The sequence below is a fragment of the Priapulus caudatus genome, unplaced genomic scaffold (assembly GCF_000485595.1).
Source record: "Priapulus caudatus unplaced genomic scaffold, Priapulus_caudatus-5.0.1 Scaffold58, whole genome shotgun sequence".
Classification (NCBI taxonomy): Eukaryota; Metazoa; Priapulida; class Priapulimorpha; order Priapulimorphida; family Priapulidae; genus Priapulus; species Priapulus caudatus.
Window position 1 is genome coordinate 234,006 of NW_014577119.1, and position 8,184 is coordinate 242,189.

The 8,184-nt window shown below is 44.6% G+C and overlaps 1 long non-coding RNA gene across 1 annotated transcript; it reads left to right on the forward strand.

Annotated features, from left to right (window-relative positions):
• The first annotated feature begins 1,459 nt into the window (after nucleotides 1–1,459).
• Nucleotides 1,460–5,189, forward strand: LOC106821090. Its single transcript, XR_001395695.1, has 3 exons — nucleotides 1,460–1,529; nucleotides 1,990–2,110; nucleotides 5,064–5,189. It is a non-coding gene; the product is annotated as an uncharacterized LOC106821090 (long non-coding RNA).
• The last annotated feature ends 2,995 nt before the right edge of the window (nucleotides 5,190–8,184 follow it).

The window sequence follows — 8,184 nt, forward strand, 5'->3', positions numbered from 1 at the left end:
GACCGACAGGCATACAGACAGACAGACAGACAGACAGACAGACAGACAGACAGGCAGACAGACCGACAGGCATACAGACAGACAGACAGACAGACAGACAGACAGACAGACAGACAGACAGACAGACAGACAGACAGACAGACAGACAGACAGACAGACAGACAGTGACAGACAAGGGCAAGCAGGCGCACGGGCAGCCATGCAGTATAGACAGAGGTATTTAAACATCTGAAGATTAATAAAAAGAGATGTTATAATCACCTTAGAAAGGTCAGATATAGTTTAAGAATCAGCAGTCTGTATAATACTACAGAATAGGCAGGGCAATGCGAACAAGCTTATTAGCGAGTGAAAGCTAATTAGGCTGCCTGGAAAGAGCCGCAAAAAACACCTATACTAAAGTAGGTCATTACAGAAGAAGAATTTAAATTGGATATATTTAAATTTTAAATGTCATGAGCGTCAAGCGAGAAAGATAACATGAATAGATTCATGCATGCTACGTTATAGGTGTGCATATATAATGCAAGTATTGTTGAAGACTTGTCAAACGCAAATAACACCAGCTTACAAAAACCTGCCGCCAAATTACACCAAAGTATGTACGCGTGTGCGCGTGCGCGTGCTTGTACGTGTGCCCGTGCGTGTGCTCGTGTGTATGCGTGTGTTTGCGCATGTGCGCGAGTGTGCGTGTGCGAATGCGTGTGCGTGTGCGCGCACGCGCGTGTGTGTGCGTGCGTGTACGTGTACGCGTGCGTGCTGTCCAAACGCTAAAAGATGAGTTGGGTGGTGGTTATGGCGTTACTGAATGCGGAATTACCTTGTATTCGGACGTTAAAAATACGACGCCCGTAACAACGTTCGCGTGTACCTTCGTATCAATTACCTTGATATAGGCTAAGCACGAGCACTATTAAAAGTTTAAAACCAACCCCTCGCACGTTCGGTAGCGCAGGTAGCTTTAACACAAAACCAAACGATAATATGAGCTAGGAAGTTCCAATAATGTGTAAGCGCGTTTTGCGCTGGTAAACACGCAGAGCTCGTATAATTGCTATCAACCGGAAGAGTACGTTCTGTCTACGTGTATGCGTGCGTACATTCCTGTGTGCGTGCGTGCGTGCGTGCATGTGTGCATGCATGCGAGCGTGTTTGTGCGAGTGCGCGTTCATCGTTGTCTGCGCTATACTAAACATGCCCGCGCAGGCAACGGAACAGGGAGAGCATATCCTGCGAGGTAGCGTGCAGTACGTAAGCGCGTGGTTTCTTCTCTATGCCGATTCCGATCCATCACCGATGATAGGTAATTCGTTTTACGCCAACATTTAGACGGTCGCTTTACGCTGCTGATGTCAAACGATGTCCAGTGTTGATGGACACCGGCGTCACTGCCATCGCTCGCTGCAGACGACAGTCACGTCGATGACAGCGCCACCTACACGTACGTGTGGCGGTTGTGCCATTGGCAGCTAGGATGCTTGGAACCACGTACGACTACAGCAGGTGTACTGACCACATACACACAGGAGGTATGAGTAATGAATAGAAGGGGTGCACACACACACATGCACACGCGCGCGCACACACACACACACACACACACACACACACCCCAGCGCGCGCGCACACACACAACACACACACACACACACACACACACACACACACACACACACACACACACACGCGCGCGCATGCGCACAAGGAGCAATAGCATATCGAATCATGATGTTGCTGCTTATAATAATAATAATAATAATAATAATAATAATAATAATAATAATAATAATAATAATAATAATAATAATAATAATAATAATAATAATGATGATAATGATGATGATGATGATGATGATGGTGATGATGATGGTGGTGGTGACAGTAACAATATAAAAATATATGACGAGAATATTCATAAAAGTGTGTGAGCGGGCAGACGTGGATGCGTGAGATATATTACGATAATGTGCTACTGCATGGGTATTGCAGATATCAGCGGAGATTTTACACGGTGAAGGTTTATACAGCCTTCACGTAGAGGTGTAAAGGAGTCCACGAGTTGTCTTTGACGCACCAATCTGCTACGGAACGACCTTCTTCAATGTCACGGGTAGGTGACGGATATTTTGTCCTCGCCTAGTTAAACTTCTCCTTCCGATGCTTAATTATGTTAATTGTTCGATGACTGGCAAGTCCTTCCTCTTTCCCCGCTTTGTTTAGTAATGGGAATATTTTGGTGTGAGTACCATGGTGTACATGTTTTGACCGTTTATCCGTCTGTAGGTGTGTTGTGCGTTTGGGTGCGCGTATGTGTATGCGCGCACGTACGTGTGTTGCGTGCGTGCGAGCGTGCATGCGTGAGCTCAACATGTTCGCGTCTGTGAGCGCGCGCCCCGTCCGACCGCCCATTTCTTCCTCCCCGTCACGCTTTCCTATCTGCGTATGTCCTTCATTTTCACTTTCGCTCTCCATATACGCATACGCGTCCACAACACACACACACACCACACACACACACACACCACACACACACACACACACACACACACACACACACACACACACCACACACACACACACACACAACACACACACACACACACACACACACACACCCCCCCCCCCACACACACACACACACACACACACACACACACACACACACACACACACACACATCGACACACACACAATAGTATATATATATATGCGCACGCAAAAGCCTAATTGTGGGGGCGGGTACGATTAAAATAGAGAAGTAGCAGCTTAATCCGTCCATCTACCTATCATTGTTTCGCCGTAAAATACTAGTCTGGCCTTGTGCCAGCATAAACATTTGCCGACGGCTGCACAATGCGTGGGCGCGCGAGCGTGCGTAGCGGAATGTCGCGAGACGACAGCCATACTAGACTAGACCTGACCATAATGAGACTCCCGGCGCGCAGAGAAGTAAGCACTAAAACAAGCATCGCGATCCATGGGCACTTTTTGTTCCAACTCAAGGTCATGGCCTATTGTGGATGCAAGAGCTTCTAATAATGCATGCGTGCTGCAATGTCGTCTGCAATTATCACAGTTTGACGCATTAATTTAGCCGATCCGTTTTATGTGTGACTCGAACAAGCTGCAAGCTTTTCTGGAGTTCAAAGCACGACGGAGAACGTGCGGCATCTTACACTTCCCTAAGACCCGTCCTCATTTCCAAAAACATAATTATTCTGCGGAGCATATGACAGCTTAAACCTAATATATTTATGGTATATATAATAATAGCTGTAGGTATATATAATGATAGCTGTAGGTATATATATATGTCACTCTATCCATCATCGCCGCAGATATTGTAGTCTCCTATTATCGGTATAATTATCGGTATTAGTATTACTACTTTACTAGTTTCTAACCATACAGGAAGGAATTACGTAGCGCTGTGTTAAATTAACATAAAAGAATTTATCTCGTATATTCTCAGCAACAAACTTGCGAACAACCGTCTTTGCTCACGCACATCTTTTTTTCTCCAATTAGTGTTACATTTGTATAGTTATCGCGCGTACATACATCTGACAATTAAGAACTCTACCCACACGTCTAGTCTCTATACATTTAGTCCGTGTGTGACACCCTGATGGGGACATATCTGGACCATATCGACGGAACGTGGATTCACTGCATTATACGACATGTGGGTTCTACGCGCTTATCACTCGATGCTATTGCAATAAAAAGTTAGCGATGAGATATAGAATATAGTCTTCTAACTATAGTTAAACTACCTTCATGAAATATAGTCTTCTGACTATAGCTAAACTACCTTCATGATTTCAATCACAGTCTGATTTGATGTTCTTAGCACCAAATGATTACGGTTAATATTTAGTCAGGGAACTGTTACGATCGGAGCTGCGATGGGCTTCATGCCATGTGAGAGTATTCTTCTATAAGTACTGATGGGGAGGTGTGGCGAGCAATATATATATATATATATATATATATATATATATATATATATATATATATATAAAACTGTGTGCAAACAGAGATGCCCTACTCCAGGTGTGCCTCGATTTTTAAGTTGCATAAAAATGTACACTTCTACTTAAATGTCGCCGCATGACACTGCAAAAAAACAAATGAAGTCTTTGAGCAAGTATCAGATTGGAAGAATCTGGATTGCCGCCAAAGCTCATGCAGCTGCTTTTAAAATTTTGCACGCGGGCGAACAAAGACGTGAGTTCAATCGATCGGAGAAAAAAATCGCACGACAACATTTTTCGAGTTGATACGATAAGTGGTAAATTTGCCGTAAATCATTTCGTGATCACGCGCGGCCCGGAATCAAATCGTTTTGATGATTGATGACCGCGTGGCCCGTTATCGGTGATACGTGTTCGCCTTAGAATCGTGGATGTCAAGACGCATTAGCACATCGACTTCATACAAAAAAGCCGAATGCTGTTGCGTAACACGTATACGCACGCCATGGACACGAACTCGGCTACGTCGTAGAGGAGTTCGGAAAGGAGTATATTATCATCAAGTCTCGTGAATGGTGTGATTGACGGATTCGTGACAAACACATGAGAGCGAAGGACTGAATTATCACCGTCGTCTGTATACGGGCGCAGACGCATTTAGCAAAGACGCAAAATCATCTAATACACAAAATTATATTTGAAATAATTGTTTATTTTTGCTTTTTTTGGAATAGTAGGTGTGCATTAATAGTAGCGAATTTATTCTCTAAAACCTTACCGACGCGTTGTGACGAATTAGAATGACCTCCTGCAGCAATAATGGGGGTATTTGTTATCTGGAATGAAAAAGATAGGGCCCGTTATTTCTGATGTTATAATATTATGCCTTATACGTTTTCGTGATCAGGATTAGCGACAATATTGCGAAATAAGGATATCGTCTATTATAATTAGTTATTATACTTTATTGTTATACAATAATTAATTAAACAGCTTATTGTACTATATTATTATAAATAAATTATATATACTACACGTAATAATATCTATAAATCATTTACGTCTTTCTTCGTGTCGTTGCTACAGAGACGATAAACGGACGGGTGTTGGTGAAGCAGGACTCGGTGAGGCAGCACGAACACTACGTTGCGGCCTACAAGTGGGTGGACTTCATCGCTAGGCTTCACGACCCGGCTGGCTTCCTGCGACATGCAGATCTGAAGTACACGTGGCACCTGGGCGACGAGCAGGTATGAAGCGGTGACAGAGATTGTTGTCACGATGCTGCTACTGCTGCTCTTTAGGATGATGATGATGATGATGATGATGATGATGATGATAATGATAATGATGATGATGATGATGATGATGATGATAATGATAATGATGATGATAATGATAATGATGATAATGATGACAATGTTATTGATAATGCTGCTGCTACTGCTGATGATGATGCTGACGATGACGATGACGATAATGATGCTGACGATGACGATGACGATGACTATGACGATGATGTTAATGATGCTGATGATGAACGTGGTGATTACGATATTGATATATGTGAAGAATGATGACATAGATGTGCTGCTACCGCGTCAGGTCACAATGACTATGATGATAACGACGGTGATCGTGATGGTATAATAGATGAACGTTGAACAATTATAGCGATGCCTACTTGGGTAAGATGTCACTAAGTATGCAATATGCGATGACGTAACAATTCGTATGCGGACTTACTTTACATCAATCAAACTATTTGGGCCTTTTAACTCTCGGCGTATTCTCTCTTAATTCGCAAGCGTCCGTCTGTATCCTGCTTGTAAGTGCATGTGCATGTAGGCTTGTTTTCACGCGCGCGCGTGGTAACGTACGTTATATCTGTGGCGGGGTTGATTGTCGCAGGTGGCCGTGTCCGCGCAGCCGACGCTGCGTGTCAACCTGACGCGACTCGGCGTCGTCGCCGTGAGAGTCGCCGTCAGCGCGCAGGTCCCCGCACGCGCCTCCGCCGACGACCACGTGATTCGCCGCAGTCAGGTACCGCCCCCTTACGGCGACTCCGCCTTGCAGCGATATCGGGTCGTTGACGACGTGGCGGCGGCCGCGGGTGCATCGCAGGCGGAACACTCGCCGGCAGTCGTCGCTGCGAGCGAATACGTGACGACGTCGTCCGGCGATGCTCGGCAACTGCCGGTGGTTGCTAGTGCGGCACGAAACAACTCTGTGGCGGGAAATGCGCTGGAGGAACCTCAAGATGATGACAGCCGCGATGACGTAGCTGTATCGTCCGCGACGGTGGAGTCGAATGTACACAGCGGCGGTCCACGCAAGATGTCCGAGCGAGCCACCGATGACAAGGATCAAACATCGGACGTTATTGATGGGTTTATGGACGCAGCAGCAAAGACATATATCGGAGCAGCTGCAGGGAAGAAAGGCAGTGGCACGCAGCTCATCCAGAACGAGGGAGAATTTTTTATCGACACGCAAAAGACCTCTTTATCTCCAGATGGTGACGAAAACAGCCACTTCGCGGACGACAGTACATTGCAAAGTACAGTCGAACCCGAGCCGCCGATAGAGGGCGGGCTCACCGAGGCACCGCCAAGGCAAGCAAAATTACTAGGAGTCGAGAAAACTAAGCGCCACCTAGCGGTTGGGACGCAAGGAGGAGCGCCAGAAGCAGATAGGAAGCGGCAGGTATTCCGTCACGGGGGCGTTTTCCCGAGGTACGGAGAGCTGACGAGGGATATCGTTGTCAAAAGTAAGTTGAAGAAATTACGAGTCAACGTATTTTACGTCATTAGATATATTAACGTCATTACATAGATTAACATTACAGGACAATTTGGTCTACCGCATCGCAACGCTACTATATATATTATAGAATACATTATATAAATAATTACAAAAATGATATACTGCCCGATATTATATACATTACACGCTATTTATTTATATCGATCAATATATTTTTTATGAGATTATCGGTTTGTATCTCGATGTTATAGTTTTGCGAATACGTTTACGTAAGCACGAATATTGTATAACATCTGTTGTTAAGTGCTGTATGGACAATGTCATTAGACCTACTACAGTGTATGCGACCGTGATGTTTTAAGAGCAAGTCTATGTAAACGCTGGGCCCAACTAAAGTTTGACTGTAAGAGGCCCTTCTGGTCGTAAATATCTATATATAGCCGTGCAAGTTAAAATCATAATTTTACGAAATTCCGGTTGAGATATACGACAAGTTATTTCCGTTACCCGAACTAGAACTGTATACTGTCTATAACAATGTATGTTTGTATTTTGCGCGAGCTTCCAAGCGGCCGCATTGCTCACTATCCTCTGAAGCCTACTCTGGCAACGTAAATAAAAGTATCTATTACATCTAGTGTCTCATGGTCATACAAAAATAATCGACAGCAGGAAGAAAAGATATGCGTACTGGATTCATAATATCAGGAGTAGATAATAGGGATAGGGATATAATTCCCTATTATCTACTCCTGATAATATCTATACCCGCTAAACCATACGGTTTCAACCTCTGGGTTGGACCCAAATTCTAGTTTGGAACGACGATTTTGACGATCACCGCGTAACGTGAGGCACATATAGGCATATAATTTACACCACTATATAGGGCAGTGTGCGCAGCTCAGTTTTCCTTTTGCGCGCATACCTACGGCAGTGCCTCATGTCGCCATGTTGTTTTTCAGGTCCGGTGCACGACTTCCGCGTGCTTATGTCGGAGCGAGCTCACATCAATAAGTTGCTCCCCATACACGTGTCCTGTAGCGGCAGGTAAGCAGCTCATCAATGCTGCTACGTGTGCAGAAACGCACTGATACGAGCAGTGGTGATTCTAGTAACGCGAGCAGCGGGCGAGCATCGGCAAGCACAGGACTACCTGTACGCAATAAGCTCCACCGAGGTTCATTATTTCTCAACGTTCTGTCTGTTGTGTGCGAAACCCTTCCATTAAAAGATTGCCGTCTCGAATTTTTGAATTCTTGAAGAGTTGAGAATTCTTGAGATTCTTTCTCAACCACGATGTCGCGTAGTTTAAACAACATATATTCGTCCTCTTTCAACCACATAAACACACTCATTAAACAACGTAAACCCACTCTTTCAACCACATAGACATGCCATTTAAAACAAATAGACATACTCTTCCAACTGCATGGACATA